This window comes from Mycteria americana, chromosome 1 (genome assembly GCF_035582795.1).
Source record: "Mycteria americana isolate JAX WOST 10 ecotype Jacksonville Zoo and Gardens chromosome 1, USCA_MyAme_1.0, whole genome shotgun sequence".
Classification (NCBI taxonomy): Eukaryota; Metazoa; Chordata; class Aves; order Ciconiiformes; family Ciconiidae; genus Mycteria; species Mycteria americana.
Genome location: NC_134365.1, coordinates 212408796 through 212426360, shown reverse-complemented (window position 1 = coordinate 212426360; position 17565 = coordinate 212408796).

Genomic DNA, 17565 nt, shown 5'->3' with positions numbered 1-17565 from the left:
TATTTGAACTACAGTCTTGCTGTAAAGTCTTTGTATCTCTACAGAAGTTTGGCAGGGGCTCAACTGAAGGATTGTGCAGTAGAACAAAATTTCACTACACCAGTGGCTACTCTCAGAATCTAGAGTACATGTTTTGAAGCGTCTTATAAAATCTTATTTCCATCCTGAACAGTCGTATCGATCAGAGCACTGGGAACTGTTGGATGAAAGATTTTGCCCTGAAATAGCTGGATAGAAGACGAAATATCTCCCTTTCAGTACCACCTAACAGTATATTGCTAAGATATTTATAGATGTTTCCTCTATAGGCATCACATAGAATACCATTGTAATGATTTTCTTTAAAAGTTATTTTTCAACAATAGGCATAGTGGGGAGAGCAACTGACCTCTTGCATAGTATGAGAGCTCCTCCTGATATGTCTAATGTTATTATTATCCTCAAGGCTAGTCAAAACTCTATGTTCAGAGCAATGTATCTGTGGCTGGGCATAATAAAAATCGTCAACGCTAAATCCCAAGAAACAGAACCAAGACATAATACCTTGGATGTTGCATGCAGTATGTCCATTCAATTTCCTGGAGGTTTTCAGTTTCAGGGCAATTTCCTGATAGCTTTAAGCTTTAGCACTTTCAGGTACAGTTTCTGTTACGAAAAAAATAAAGGAAAGAATAAAAAGCCTAGAAAGCAAAGAAAAATGGTACTTTTTCACAAGGGAATGCTCAGTTATAACACAACAGTCTATCATGAAACAATACTGTGTGATTGCATCACAGTCTGTTGCGGTATGATTTATGTGTTCCTGAACTACTCAGTTCCATGCTGTAGGAAATATAATGTATTATTTCCAGGCAAAAACACTTTATTAACTTGCAGTTAAGGTTAAAAACAACTAGTACTTATTTGGTCAAGGATCTCTTTAGAAAACATTGAAATACAGCCATGAGAAAGTCTAGGATTTAAAATTTAGGTTTCATTTTACAGAAATATACTAAAATAACTCAAAATACTAGAAGACAACAGCTCAGCTTTTGCAGTTTATTTATTGTGATCTTGATCCTGTTCTTCAGATAAATGGGAAAGGTCACTTATTTGTAGGAACAAATTCTTTGAAAGCAAACAGAAACCCTACAGTATCGGCTATCTCCCCGATTCATCTTACCATTGATCTTAAAGTGTAGAATATTTTGCTCTTTGAATGCTTAATAGTTCTACAACCTCCATAGACTCCTGTAGTCTCTCCTCAAACCTAGAAATGGGTTAAGGTTCCTAAACCTTATGGAAGGTTGTATCTTCTAGTCTGTCAATAGGTCTTGTCAATTTTGTTGTGAACTTAGGTCTAATGTTGAGCTCCATCTCGGGGGGGGAGGGAGGGTGTGAGGTGAGACAGCTAACAAATTGCTATTGATTAACACAATAAATTATGAATATACAGTTTCCAGACCAAGTCACTTAGCAGTGATAAAACAACCCCCCAAAAAGTATGTTCAGGTTTAAAATCCCTTTTGTTCTAAACACTTCTCCAAATTATCCTTAAAAAGAAACAATCTCATTTGGTCTATAAAGTGCTGGGTATTTTGGTTCGGTTGAGATCAAGTTATTGGGTAGTGAGAAAAAAAGGTTACAATAAAAAAGAATCTGTCTTCATCCAAAAGCTATAGTAAAACTGGGGTCTTTCCACAATGTAATTTTTCACTGTCCTATGTATCATGTTTTCTGGTATAAGGGATTTTGCAGCCAAATAAGGTAGTTCAATTACTTCAGAGAGAATGCGTTATTTATTGACGAAAAGGTCAAAGAGGACCATGTGATGCAGGGAATTTTCAGGAGGAATGGTGATCGTTTGTCAAGAAAGAAGAAATGTACATTGATATGTGAAGTTATTATGCTTCTCCTGATCACAATTTGACCTTTCTCTTGCTAGAACTATACATCACCCTAAGGGAGAAGAAAGCAGGACACAACCCACAAACAAGCAGGAGACTTAAGGTGATGATTAGAAAAGCTAAAATGAATGGATAACCAATAAAAAAATGGGCCATTTGTATACACAAACACACATGTGCTTTAAAGTATACAAGACAGTTTTATTACAGAGACTGGATGGTATGTAGTCTTTTCAAAATTTGAAGATTTATATTTAAAAAATAAGAATGCACTTTTTTTTTTAAATCCTAAAACAAACATTTGAAAGTATGGCAATTCACAGACAACATCTTAATAAAATTAACTGTTTTACTAAGCCCAGCTTCTTCTGTTACTTAGTTTCTTCCTTTCTACCTGTCTTTCAAGATGTGCTATTCATACCTATATGTCAGGAATGGAAGAGGAAAAAGGATAAGAAATCCTAGCATAACCATGGAGATGGCAGGTTTGTGAAAGGTTGAATAACCAACAAGCAATTTTGTTTGATGGCAAAAAAGCAATTTTGTTTTGTGACCTAATGGAATACAGAGATTGTACATGTGGCAAAGGTAAGAACAAAATACATCCTCTGTTATAATCAAACTTGCAGCACACTATTCCAGTGACAGGTTTTGGAACCCGGCACAAAAACGTGGAGTTGCTGTGCAGAAAGGCAAGCAGAACTTGTCAGTTTGGAAACTGTATTTTTTTCAGTTTCTTATCAGTTTCAAGTCACTTAGGAGATGTGCTTGCTTTTTAACTCATGTAGAGATGCCTGAAGTAGCCAGTGTTGCAAAATAAATATTGAAGTTTAATTTTTAAATCATCCCTTTAGATTACAAAAATTTGTAGCAACAGGAATCATGGGATGTACAGATCAAAACCATCTACCAATGTATGTGTACATAGTGCATAAGTTACTTCATAAAACTTTTACATTCTTCTGGTGGGTTGACCCTGGCTGGCAGCTAAGCCCTGCACAGCCGCTCACTCGCCCCCCACACCCCAGCCCAGTGGTCTTACCCTAATGCTCACACACACATAGTTATAGGTACAGACTGGCTACAAATTAGATGGAGTTTATCCCACTGTATGCCTAAGTCTGCAGTTCTTTCTCTCCTGCTCAGGTACTTTGGCAAAGTGATATACGTTTCAGGAAATTAGCAATGAGCAAAATACAGCATTGGGGAGTATTCAAGTACATCATTAAAGGACAGCAATTGGGATCATGTACTAGAGTTATTTTCCCTATTAGTTGGTTCTATTTGCAAAGTCAAAAGTCCACAGAAAACCACTCTTTCCCACCAAGTATTTTATTTCTGATCCTGAGATCCTAACCCAACCAAGTGTACAGTGGACAATGTAACTTTTTGTGTAAGGTATTCAAATTACAATTTAGAACCTTATCAAGCAATGTAAAGATCTGATTTATCCATGTTAAAAAAATTGCTACTCACATGCAGACTGAAGAACAGCCTCTCTGCTTAATATACTGCCAAGCATATTGGTGGTTAAAAACTGATACTGTACAGAATCCTTCATTTCACTGGAGTTGTTGATGATCAAACTTCCTTCTATTAAACTATAGCGATAATCACTTTCAATGTTGGTTTCAATTCCATTGCAAAGGCATCTTAGGAAAAAAAAGAAAGAATTACTTAAGCCTTTTATAGCCAAAGGTAGGCATCAAGTTTAGTATACAGAACCTCCTAGCACCAGCTATTGCTGAGGATAAGTGGCATTCAAAGATAGCATGTGAAGTAACCCATTACTTACGCAAAACTTTGGATGGAGACATTCCACAATGCATGCCTGACAAAAGCTAAGCTTTTCTAAAAGAGGCAAGTCAAAACAGATCTTCAACCTCTGAGGAGAAAGCATATTCATCATTTTGCCTATGCTGAATCAAATTAATAAACATTTTGTTTGCGAAACTATTGTCCACAATGGCTGGGGACTTGAAATCTGTATACCAGATGCATCCTTTATGTCAACAATATGACTTTTACTGTCCTTATGATAACCAAAGTTTCAATTCATATTTTATTATTAAAGCCTTAGGCCCACATGAGCTTAGAGAGTTAGCAGTGCTGAGTCTGTGCTGTATGAGAGCAAGCAACCTGTCTTTTCCATTGTTCCAGCATTTGTTCTTCAGGGCCCAAGAAATGGGGAAACCTGATTGAAATACAGAAAGCAGAAGAGCCAGACATGTGAAGAGTAAAGGGGCAGATTTATATAGATAGGCTGCTGGGGAATAAAGAATATTGGCAATGGACAAAGACAAAATTGTATTAGCTGGACAAGGATACATGAAATTCAGAGAAGACTGGGACTGGAGAGACTGGAATTAGGTGGAGGCTGGTCAAGGGTGATGTCTGGCAGCCACCAGTTAAACGGAAGCTCAGATCAGATGAGTAGTTGGCAGAAGGAATACTAGGTCTGGGAGGTGTTTGGGAGTGAAATGAGAAGCCCGAACAAGAGAGAGAGAGGGATGGGAGTGAAGATAAGGTAGAACTAGCCAGGCTGTAGGAATCCTATTTGAAAGTATCACACTTAAGCCAATGCATCACATAATTCCCAAACAAACAGTTCTTTTTCTGAGGTTGACAAGTAACCTAAGAGTCTCATAATTTTTATGCCATATGAGTGGTGGATTTTTGTTTGGTTTACTTTTTTTTTCCTGGATATTCTCTGGCAAAAAGTCTTAACCATTACATTCATCTCCAAAGACTTAAACAAACAAACCCTCAGAGTCCAGTAGCTGCAAGAGAAAGGATTTTGTGAAGTAGATTAGTAGACTCCATCCCTTTCGAATAATCTCTTGGAAAGGTACACTATGTCAATTAAAGAATAACAATCCACATAAGAAGACTTTTTAAATTTGCTTTTGCGTCAAACTCTTAAGACCAAAAATTGTTAAAAGAATGTTCTGATATTGCAAAGAAAAGATAAGCAGTATAACAGGTATCACAAATCTCTGAAAAGTGTCACATGGCATTCATTTTATGATGCACAGATATTTCCTTCATCGCTAGTTTGCAGTCATTTTGCAATTTCAAAGCTGCCTCAGGAAACTGTCAAGCACTTCCAAGCTTTGCCAGAATTCAGCAAAGAGTAGAAGAACTTGGCAACATCTAGACTCGAGAGGCAACTTTAATGAAGCAAAATGATTATCAGTACACCCTATCTCATTAACTTTCATGGTGAATGAGGTATAGACAGCAGAACTCAGCTGGAGAAGCTCTATTTTTTCTTAATCAAAAGGTCAGTATTGCCTGAATTAAGACAAACTGTAAAACTATCATTTGTCCCTTTTATAATGATTGAACTTTTGATCGCAGAGGACCCCTGCTTCATTCAATGTAAGAAATGAAATACTGTTGACAGTATCTTTATATTGCAAGGGATATTAAGGAAATGTCTGTAGGATTCACTACATAATTTTTAAAGAGATTCATACATAGCAGAGCAAAAAAAGAAGTAGAATTTTTCATCTTGAATAATTTATTAATGATTTAACATTTTGAATGAAATCACGACAGTTGACATTTTTTTTTAAATAAAATAAAAATTGTAAATTAATTGATCCAGAACAGATGGAGATTTAGAAAAAGTCAAAATGACGTGGTTTGGTATTTCCAAATGGGAAATGGGAAATGAAGCGAAATTCAGTTTGCTTTAATTAGCTGACTTCGCTTAGTTTCACTTTCAGTTAAATTCAATGTAAAATTATGTTTCTGTAATATTACCCCAAAACTTTGGAGCTTGATGGCTGCCTGACTATATATCCGAGGACCCATCCTGAATGATTGTATTCCCCTTACTTATCCAAGCACATTAGAGGAAAAACAACACTGAATTGTGTGATGTTTTCTTCTAGGTATCCTGACTGATCTGGGAGGACAGAAACCCAAATATAATACTTAAAAGAAGCAATAAGCTGATGGGGAAACTCCATTATACTTTTTCTTGAAGACAAATGACACAAAATATTTCAAAATATTCTAATCTGGCTTAAGCAGATGATAGAAAATAATTTTGATTTTTTTTTCAGCTGCCTTTTCTATCAGAAGATGATACTAATGAAACACTTCCAACCAGCTTATATGTGTTCTAAGTAAAATAAGAAATGTAGTCTGCATTTTGACTGCATTCCTATGTGAAAATGTAAAAATGGTTGGATCAATAAAGAAAGGGGATGGCATAGATTCTCCAAAGAGTACGTCTTCACAGTATTAATGAGGTTGTCTGGGAGGGCTGAACACAAGGTTCCACTCTTTTGGTGGGAATTTCTGCCTTTTCCTCATGAGTACATGCTTTATTTAATGGACTGATAGCTCTTTAACAGTGTGTAGAACTAATGCACATAATTTTTTATCAGTGAAAAAAGTAGCGAATATGCAAGAGAAATTAAAGAAGGAGTATCAGTAAGGAAAAATTTAACAGCATTTTTCATCCCACACTATGAGTAGTTCATGCAATTCCAGTTCGAAGAGTTTCTGACCATTCATTCCTAATCCCACATTACATGTTTTAGTCATGTGTATGCCGTTTGGGGAGGCTGTGCCATGCATTAGATAAGTCTAATGAATCACATTTATTGCAAAGAAGCAGATTCAATGCTGTTGTGCTGGGAATATCTAAAGATGGTACTGCCTCTGAATTTCTTCCAGTCATAGAAATGCAGGCTCTGTAATTCAAATAAGTCAAAGTGGAATTCATGCAGAATGTTAAAGAATCCACAACTGAAATAAATGTAATGGGTAAAAAATAAAATGTAAAACTGATGATTGCCACATATGACAAAACACAGCGATAAGAGTCCTTATGCTCCCTCTGTAGGTGAAGAATGACTCTATGAGAAAAGATAAAGGGTGTCTGGAAAAAATAATTAACCATATGTTCCCCCAGCCCTTCTATATCACTTGTAATTTGTATAAAATATGAGCAGAGTCAGATATAGCAAATGGATAAGGTGACTGCAGCATACTACTCATAATTCAGTTTATTAATGGTGCCTTACTGTAAGCAGGCACCATTAATAAACTGAACTCAGAATCACAGGTGTGGCTTAACATATCTGTGTAATAGATAACTGTGGCATAATAGTCTGTACAGGAAAAAAGGCAAGAGAAAATGTTTACAAAGGAGTAAGATGGTGGACTCGGGAGTGAAAACATTCCAGATTTGGTTCAGCTATAGTATTTTATATTGCATAGATGTCATTTAATGTACCTGTTCTTCACTGATTTCCCTATAAAATGGGATAGTATTTCCTCGCTTTATGGAAGCTGTGTTCAGAAAAAAAAATCAATTAAAGATTTTGATCTTTTCAGCTGTTACAGACACAAGTCATAAAACCAGACAAAATGAGTCCCTCCAAATGGATAGCTACAATGCATAGAGAACATAATTTCAAATATCACAAATCGCTTTGCCTTTATTCACTTCCACTTACGCTTTTTCCTTATTCAGAATCAGAAACAATCAAGAAACCCATTTAGGTCATGGAGCTGTTTCTGTTATGTTTTTCTCCAATGCACACTGACTCTCAGAATGGGATTGCAATGGCCAAATATTTTGAAAATTACAGAAAAATCTAAAACATGTATCTGCATGTGGGGATTTCCATGAGCTTGACAATCCAAAAATAGTTTTTCCTCTTTAGAATCAGTGGGAAAAACCACATCATCTGGCTCTTATACAAACACCAGCATATAATTGACAATTTCTGTGGAAATGGAAGTGCTATAGTTTTGGAAGTTTCAACAAATGCTAATGTATTATAAGTTTATTATAAGTTATTATAAGTGTATTATAGATTATAGTATGCAAAATTACCCTTGTTTTCCAGAGATTCAAATCACATTACTTCAGATGCTATGTTAAAAAGCAATAGTTAATTAAAGAAAAAAAGTTAAGGAAAAAATATTATTAAGGTAACAACAAAGTAGTATGATTTATTCTACAGCTGTACATTAAAAGGGCTTTCTCATGAGACATATTTTGGCCTGAAGTCTAACGAGCAGCTTAAGAGAATTATGACAGCTAGAGGAATTAGCCCCATTTGTAGAGAGTAAGGTAAACAAAAATTCTCCTTCTGTTTACAGCAGCTCATATCACAAAGAACTAAGACACAGTTTTCCCCTTTATGTCAGAGAGTTGCTAAGAAAAATCACCTGTTAAAATAATGGCAGCAACTGGTGGCTACTATCAAATAATATATATCAAAATCTGACATTTCATTTTCTTCCACTGTCTTCTATAATCTTGGCATATATCTGTATCTTCATATGAATTTACATTTCTGGACAAGAAAAGCTGGATAGACCCATAGAATACATCTATGACTCCAATTCATTCATAATGTGCAGAGTGAAGTGTAACCTTCAGAAAAGCAAAAGGTTGCAAGTATAGCATTCCTGATCATGTAAGTCGGAATAACTAAAATGCTCACTATGCAATAGAGGACTGTGGAATTTTAATCAACTTAGACTTGCTAAGAACTCTTGAATCATTTAGTCTCATAATACTTACCAAATGTAGAGCACTAGGCTATGGATTTGGGTGAGGGGGGATAGTTACTTTGTCCTACTAGCTGCAATGAAACATGGGAGCAGGGTTTTCTCTGTCAATTTAATGGTTTCAGATGTTCACATCATAAAAGTCCTCCAAGGAGTACTGAGGACAGCATGACACATTAAGCAGTTTATAACCACCTGATGTATTAGTAGAACTTAGAGTTGGCCCCCTATAAGTGTCCTACTAACCCCAGCTTGAAGTAAGCACGATGCATCTGAGGAAGACCTCATTTAGCATTTTGGGGTTTGGTTGCTGGCATCTCAAAATGATTTAATGCATTGATCTACTAAGTCCACCCACCTCCAGACAGATGTCATGGGTTCACAGTCTGGGACCTGGGACTTTTGCCATACTGCTAATAGTTTCAGGAAGTTTAGCTGGACAGGAAAAGGTGCATGTGACTGCAGGTCTTGAAACACAAAAGAAAGACTTGAAGTCTGAAAAAGGATGAGAAACATGGGAGACATAGGTGATATATGCTAGTTCTGAGATGCAAATTTCCATGTTCTTAAATTCTGTGACATTTGCAGTTTCTCAGTTCTTTTACTATCATACTGTGAAAAGACCACATGAAAACCTGTTATGCAATTCATCCTTTCTTTTTAATGACTATACACTTATTAAATGGGTCTCAGTTTTTTGTCTTATTACACTGCTATTCAAATGTGGATTTTGAAAATAACTTTATTTTCACATATGTATATTTCTACAGGAGTAAATTCAAGTAATTAGCACGTCAATTTGAAAAGACAACAAATCAAAGCAACAGCAATGAGTAGTTTCTGGTTTGCACCATTTTCATGCTTTTTAGCCGTTTTTGCAGGACTGTGTAAAGGCATGTGGATTGCTGTTCTGCATATTTACATTAATGCCATGTTTAGGTACATTGCTTCAGTTGGGCTTCTTGGCAGAAATCTCTTTTCTGGGACAAATATCTGCATTATTTTCAAAAACCACAATAAGGAATTACTGATATGTGCTTATATTACAGAAGTTAAAGTACCTCCAGTACTAAGGTCTGAGTGCTACACCTGAGGCTGCTGCAGAGGCAAAGGAATCACCTGGCAAAATTTATTTTAAGCAAGGAGAATATGGGTACAAATACATTGTACGTATTATATTATAATTCAGTTACCTGCTTCTCACACTGCACAAAAAAGAATACTAATGAATACGGGCATAAATAATCAGGGCACTCATCAAGCTAGAGTTTAGAAAAAACAAGAATTAATGAATGAATGCAAACCTAAATCATGATTTTCGATTAGGTGTTATCCCATGCAGATTAATAGATATATGGTTAGGGAGTATTCATGAACACCAACAGGGTTTTTTTTCTCCCAAGGAGTGACTCTGTAAATAAAATATGTTACATTCTAGGATTGCTAGAAAAGAAAGGGAAAGATGCAATGCTAGCCAGGTGCTGGTGTCACTAGCAATACAGGTGTTCTTTCTATCTGTACTATTTGCATCAGTAATATTGAAAGGCTATGTTGCACTCTCATGGAAAAAAATGTACTCTTTGGGTGAAGGCTGGCATTCTTAATAGTTGTGGTCAAATGGATACTTTTGTTATGAGGAATGAGAAGAACAAGTTTTACTTCTGTCTGCAGTGAAGACAAAAGTAATAAAGTTCAGTGCATGCACGTAATTTTCCTAAAAGATGCAAAGATACAGGTAGTTGTTTATCTGAATTTCAGATGGAGGGTGGAGTACTGGCAGAGATTATCTGGAGACTCAAGAGCAACATAATAATGAAGAAGAATGCTCATCAGTTTGTAGCTAAATTGACTAAACTACTCCTCAGTTAGATCTTCTGGAGTGTAACAGAATAATTGAAGAAAAGAGTCTATTCTGAAGAGACCAAAGCACTTACTGAAAAGACAAGACAAATAAATCATGAATTATTAGGCTTAATAAAGGGGTAATTAAGTAAAATGCAATGGGGTGTGATATGTGATATGCAAGAAGTCATGACAGATCACCTAGTGATGCCATTTTAATTTAAGCTCCAGTGACAGTTTAGAAACTGGAAATCTTAAGTGTTCTATACCTCCTCTCTATTTAAAAAGCAATGTGGGAAACACACTGCAGATGCAAACTTTTCATTTAAATACTTTCAGAAATATTTAATTATTTTTGCCCAATTAAATTACTAGCTGGCTTGTAACTAAAACTCAAATATTTAATTTTCTTATAAATAATGCTAATAAAAGCTGAAATAAAATGAAGTCTTCAGTAGTTGTATTAATGATGGACACACATTTTAGCCAGCACTTAACATCCCATTAAAGGTAACAGGAAACCTTGAAGTCTTCCAAAATTGACCTACAACACCACTTGAGGCTTACCGTATTCTGTTTGTTATGTAAGGAGTTTAAAACTACATTGAAACTGTGGGACTTGAGAACATTTCCCAGAAGCCAGTGGACACTCTGCTAACATTACAGTTTCGTGGTGGGATGACTCTCAGGGATATAGAACCTCATTTCCCTTTTCCTAATACATATAACGGAGGTAAAGCCAGGTTACGAGGCAGACAGTCATAGGTGAGCCAGCAGAGTAAGAGCAGAGTCATGGAGCCAGGGACTGAGGATGTATTGTGTCTTAATGAATGGTGACTCCACAGCCTTAAATCTCTGTAACTGAACGATGTGAATATTAATCCTAATTAATCTATTTTTCTAGAACAAATGAAAAGTGTATTTGTGCATGGCACCACTCATAATACAGAGACTTATAACATTGCAGGATAAGAATCTGAATTTTCAGGAAAAAGTTTAATAGGTTTTTTGGCTGTCTTTTGCCATTTTATAAATTTATCAGCTCATATTCTAAATAACAATGATTTATAAGCAATCATATTAAAGAAGAGAATTAAGGAACCATAATCTTAATTTATAATTTCAAACATTCCGTTCAGTGGTAAGTGAATTGAGTTGATAGTCAGCATTCACATAAATGGCTTCAGATTTCTCCTGGAAATTCTGCAATCATCATAGTGCTTCCTAATTTTCAATTTATCAACACCGTTTACTTTTGATTCTTTCTTAACACCATGTCTTCCTCACCTTTTATACTGCCCTTATTGTTTCTGAGGCAGACTTGCAACCTGAGTGAATAACATGCATACTAAAATATGCACTGCTTTAAGAAAAAATTTATCTAATGATGGGTATGGGGTTTAATCAGCCTTCTCAGGATTAAGTGAATCTCATTGATCACTGCTTTTAAAGGACTGGAGATCTTAAGTAGGTGGGAATGAAGTTTGACAGTCGAAAAGTATACAAGGGTTAAAAGTTCGCTTTTAAATAATTTTAGTGTCATTGCCAGTCTCAGCACTTTATTTTAGAATGTTCCTTCATTCAGGAATTCCAAACTTTATCCACGTTAGTAACAACAATGAATAATTAGGAGAGCTTGAATGCATTCTGCTTGAGGATTCCAGTCTGAAGTGGGTTATCGTGTGAATTTCACCTGATTACAACTGGGAATTTCTTAATTTCTATTTTAGAAGTATTGCACCACTTGCTAAACACATATTTAATCACCATGAAAAACCTAGAAACAATTTCTTCATCATACAGCATAACTGCACATTGATTAATATTCAGAGAGATTGTTCATGTGTCCTTTTACAAACTAGACTAGAGGGTATTAGAGCATATTAGTATCACAGGATATTAAGCTTTCAGACAGCCAAAGTGGCACTAGGTCAGTATGTTAAACACCTGAATGGCTCCCCAGTGTTTACACACCACATTTATTTGTCTGCACCCTCATGCTGGGCTCCACCTCCCCCTGCCCCAGCCCTGACAGCAAGGAGGAGGCCAAGGGGAGGTGGGGTGGGCTGGGGGCGATGAGGGGCTGTGATGTGACCGCAGCCCCAGGCGAGGGGCTGTCCCCACACAGACAGGAGCAACAGCAGGCTGGCTGTGTCGGCCATTTTCCTCATAGGCCTGGATTTACCATCTGTCCTTCTGCACTGGAGTAAATCTGAAGAGCAACAGCCTTTTTTCCCTGGGCAGCCAAGGGCCGGGCCTTCCATCAGCCCCTGGCACCCCCCTGCCCCGGTCCTGCAGCGGCTCTGTCACAGCAGGCAGAACGTGGGCAGGGGCCGTGTCACAGGGGGGTCGGTGACACGGCCGGCCCAGGGAGGGTATAAAAAGGGCTGCGGGGTGAGCCAGCCTGGGCCGGGGGCGAGCCGGTGGAGGAGCAAAGGCTGAGGTGAGAGGGCAGGGGAGAGGGCAGGGAAGGGGACGGCTGGGCCCCAGGCAGGGAGGCAGGGCTTGCCTGTGGTGCAACGTTAGTGGCTGCTCTTCCTTTGCCTTCTGGGCCAGAAGAGGACGCGACCGGACCATGGCACACTCCTGTCCTCAGCCACTCGGCTGGAGAGATTCGCAACTTTCTACATAAAGATATCGGACATCAACATAAAGATAAGGAATCAAAATAACACCTGACTGGTGCCATTTCTGAGCTATGTGCTCCTGGCACCAGCCCCAACAATGTAGTAGCCATGTCACAGCGGGCAGCAGGCTGGTGGTGGGGTTGGTGACATGGCCACCCCAGCATGGGCGTCTCTGGGCTGCCAGGGAGACGTGGGACTGACAGCCTTGGCCTGAGGCTGGGAGAGCCCTGGGCAGGGGCTGCCCATGGTGACCGAGGGTGGCTGCTCCCCTTGTCTGTGCATATTGTCCTATTTTTCACAGCCTCAGGCCCAGACGGACACAAGTAGACCCTGGCGCACTCCCGTCCCCTCCCTCCTCAGCCACTCAGCCGGAGATTTCTGCAGCTTTCTGCAAAGCCCTTGACCTGAGGACAAGGAAGCACACACAGCCCCAGTCTGCACCGTGCCACGGCCTCACAGGCAGCGGGGAGCTCCTCACAGCCGTGGACAAGGGGAGCTCCGCGACACCCGCCTTCTCCGTCCGAAACTGACCTCGAAATCAAGTTTCTGGTTTATGAACCTATTGGCTGGCTCTTCTGGTTTGTGTGGGGGTTTGGGGAAACATTTGGGCCTTTCCTTATGATTCTTATTTCATTACTATATTTATATATGTGCGAGTATATATATAACATATATAATATGCAATATATACACATATAAAAATATACATGTATTTATACACACAAAGTATGTCTATATATACATATATATATATTTCTAGATATTTGTACACTATTAAAAGAAGTGGCTGCTCAGAATTTGCCATGATCTCTCTTCATATGCAGTCTTCCAAAAGTGATGCAGATAAAAAATGTTGTGCTGCTATGTAAGATTTCTTTTATTATTGTAGGGCCCAGTCTGGCCACAGTAGTCATGAACAAGGTTTAGAAACAATGAGGTATACTCACAGTTGTGGTGGGTTAACCTTGGCTAAGGGCCACAGTCCCACCCTTGTCGCTCACTCATTCAACTTCCTCAACAAGACAAGGATGAACAGAGGATGAAAAAGCTCGTTGGTTGAGATAAGGACAGGGAGATTGCTGACCAGTAGCATTATGGGCAAAACAGACTTGACTTGGGGAAAATTCTTTTAATGTATTACCAATTAAAATAGATTTGGGTAGTGAGACACTAAGGCAAAAATGAAAACAACAGCCTCCCCTTTCACAGGCTCAACTTCACTCCTGACTCCTCCAACAGTCCCACCCCACGTGGTGCAGGGGGATGGGGAATGGGGGTTATGGTCACTACCTACCTGTTCCTCTCTGCTGCTCCTTCCCCTGCTCCCGTGTGGCATCCCTCCCACGGGCTGCAGTCCTTCAGGAACTGCTCCAGCGTGGGTCCTTCCCACAGGCTGCAGCGTGGGTATCTGCTTCACTGTGGTCCTCTCCTTGGGCTGCAGAGCAACACCTGCTCCAGCGCCTGGAGCACCTGCTCCTCTCCCTCCTCCTTCTCTCACCTTGGTGCTCATGTTGCTCTGTCTCACTTCCCCCCTCAGTCCTCTGCTCTTCCAGCATTTTTGCCCTTTCTTAAATATGTTTTCACAGAGGCACCACACACTTGGCTGACAGGCCCAGTTATCTCCTGAGGTGAGCCTGTTGGAGCTGGCTGGAACCAGCTGGAACCAGATGGCCTCTCCTCACAGAGGACCCTGCAGCCCCCCGCTGCCAACACCTCGCCAGGGACAGCCGGTGCATGTATGTACACTTTTATATGGCTCAGCTCCTTGCTTTAGAAACAGTTTTGGTTTCTGCATGACTGCTCAGGAGGGTTTGAACTCCACACCTTGTCTGTTCTTCCTAACTTAAGCAAGAGCACAAAAAGAGGTATTTATAGGGTCAGAAAGGATTGCAACAAGAATGATGATGCAGAATATACCAAAACTTCTGTTTAACCAGGATACATCTACTGAGAAAAAAGAATAGCATATCTGTGTATCAACTTACTGCTTTAATTGCGCAGGGGCAACATTTCTGTTCCTCACAGAGGCTTTTATGAAAACATCACCCATTTTCTGCATCTTAAACTGAAGTTCTGTGAGACTGGTGATGTATTATAGAATGACACACATGCCTTGGTGTTACAGGTATGCATTGCAACCAAGCAATGCAACAGCTAGTTTGTGCACTTTTAAGTTGCTATTTTCAATCCAGGCAATTAAAATAACTCCCATTATGCTTCACTGTTTTATCTTGTATTGCAGGATACGAAATGCAGAAATGCAGGATATGAAAAACATTCCAAATATTAACAAAATCCATTTTTTAAAATTCTTTAGTAGTCTTGATAACAGTAGTCAAGTGTTATTTGGATTCGAAATTTCTCCTTGCAGCATATCTGCACTTACAAGATACTGGGCTATGTGACTTCTTAGTAGCAAGTAATTAAATCCTCACTAGAGTGGAAACTGGAACCTGTGTCTCCTGCATGTCAGAGTAGCCAAAGTGTAGTTTCTCTCTCTTATGTAGAGAGACACTTCCATTCTCTCCCTCAAGTACTGATTAAAAAAAAAAAAAAAAAAACAACAGAAGTTCTTTGGTTCTTCTTGATGAGCAACGTGAATATGCTCCTCTTTAAAAATCATGAGAAATACTGCAGATGAGAATAAAGTTTCCTGTAAATTGCTATACTTTCAGTTCTGTAGTAACTGAAATAATAGTGTCATTCCTCAACACTCAACTTCCTTGTTTCCGTCCTTGATACACTTTCAGCTCAGTAAATATACTGTGAAAAAGAATGAATTGCTGGAAACCTGGGAACACAGAGGTGGGCAGGAAGGAAATATGACCACATTCAAAGAGCTGCATTGAAGTTGCATTGACAATATTATTTTTAGCATCTGATAATTCTGTGTGTTGTACTTTTAAATAATGTTCTCTTAAATAATGCTTTCTTAAATAATGTTTTTAAAAATATAACTGTCTGCAGAAGGAGAAGGTGTAGCAAATTGTGCACTGCACTGGTCACTTGCATCAAATATTAGTGTAGTTTTACCACTGTCCTTAACGTTACTGTACCATTCAAACTATATGACTGGCACAAACATTCCTCCTGTGGCAATCTTCTCTGTCTGAGGTACTGATGGGAAGAAACACAGCTCTTAGTCTCAGCTAGATGAAGAATACCAATTCTTCATCTAGCAGATGAGATATCTGAGCAGATATGTTCAGGCAGCATGTGAATATGGGGGAAGGAGATATTCTCCATTGCCTCTGCTTATGTCCCTTTAGGAGTGCTTTTTTACTGCAGGTGTTATTGGTGGAGGGCTTTGCTAACCCTTCTGAAGGTGGACTAGAGAGATTTTCAGACAAACCATTCGTGTTCAGCTGTCATTCTGGCACACTGACAAAATTTGTCCAATTGGCAGTTGGAGAAAAGGTGATGGCAATTCTCTTTTAAAAGCAGCATAATGCAGCAAAATTTTAAAAACAAGTTTTTACAGGACTGGGAAAACAATATTTTCCAATCTCTCTACTTTCTTTTTTGTACATTTTTCAAAGGCCTGTTAAGCCCCCTTGGAGATGGAATAATTTTCTAAAGAAAAGCTCCTGTAAAATGATAGAACTTCCAAAGCAGCCTGAAAGGAGGGATTCCTAACAGGTCTTCCATCCTACAATACTCATTTGACTCTGTATGCAACCCCTACTCAGAAAAGTACGTATTTGACATATCATGGGCCAAACCAGATGCCCAATGATCTGGCAGTCCTGTGTTAAGGATATATTGGATATAAGGATATAAGTATAAGGATATATAATGTTGGATATATATCCTTATATATAAGGATATATAAGGATAAAGTATAAGGAATAATATATAATATTAAGGATATATTAAGAAAGTTGAAGCGGTTGCAGATAAGACCATATATGTTGCTGAAATATGTATATCAGCAGACTTTATTAAAATAAAACAAAAAAGGAATTTCATTTTAATTGATTCTACAAATTGATAGACACTTTTTGTTAAAGGTAGATCAGGTTTTAGTGTCACTCATTATTACACTTGCTTTTGAATTTATTTCTTCCCTGGTTTGTTTCCAGTTTATGCTTGTTGTATGCATGTGAAGTGATGACTAAAAGATTTTCCGATTAACCTTTGTTACCATGGAGACAAACAGTTTAACCTGTTCAGTATATTCAGAAAAATTTGTAATGATTTGGATGTATAAATAATCAATCTGCTTTAAAAAAAAACAAAAAACACATTGCTTTCTTCAACTAAAAGCTAGAAACACTTCTTTTCAGCTTAAGCACTGAAAAAGTAATTAACCTTAGTGTTAATATTAATTTTACAAGTAGGTTCTATAATAGAATTGTTCACTTAACACATGAGAAATAAGGAATGAATATCTATTTTAATATCCCTATAATCTGTCAAAATATAAAGTTTTCTTAAAAATAATAAAAAAGAAAAAGCCCACTAATTAATCACAAAAAATGTGTCCAGTGATTAAATCTGCGTATAACAGATTTTAGTATTATTAGAAGTGGCTGCAATTTACAACAATTATTTTGCATATTTAGAAGCAGACATACATATATATATATTTGTACATCTACACACAGAGGCATTACATTATACCTGAAAAACTTGTTTGAGTTAGCTTAAAATTCAAGAGACTAAGG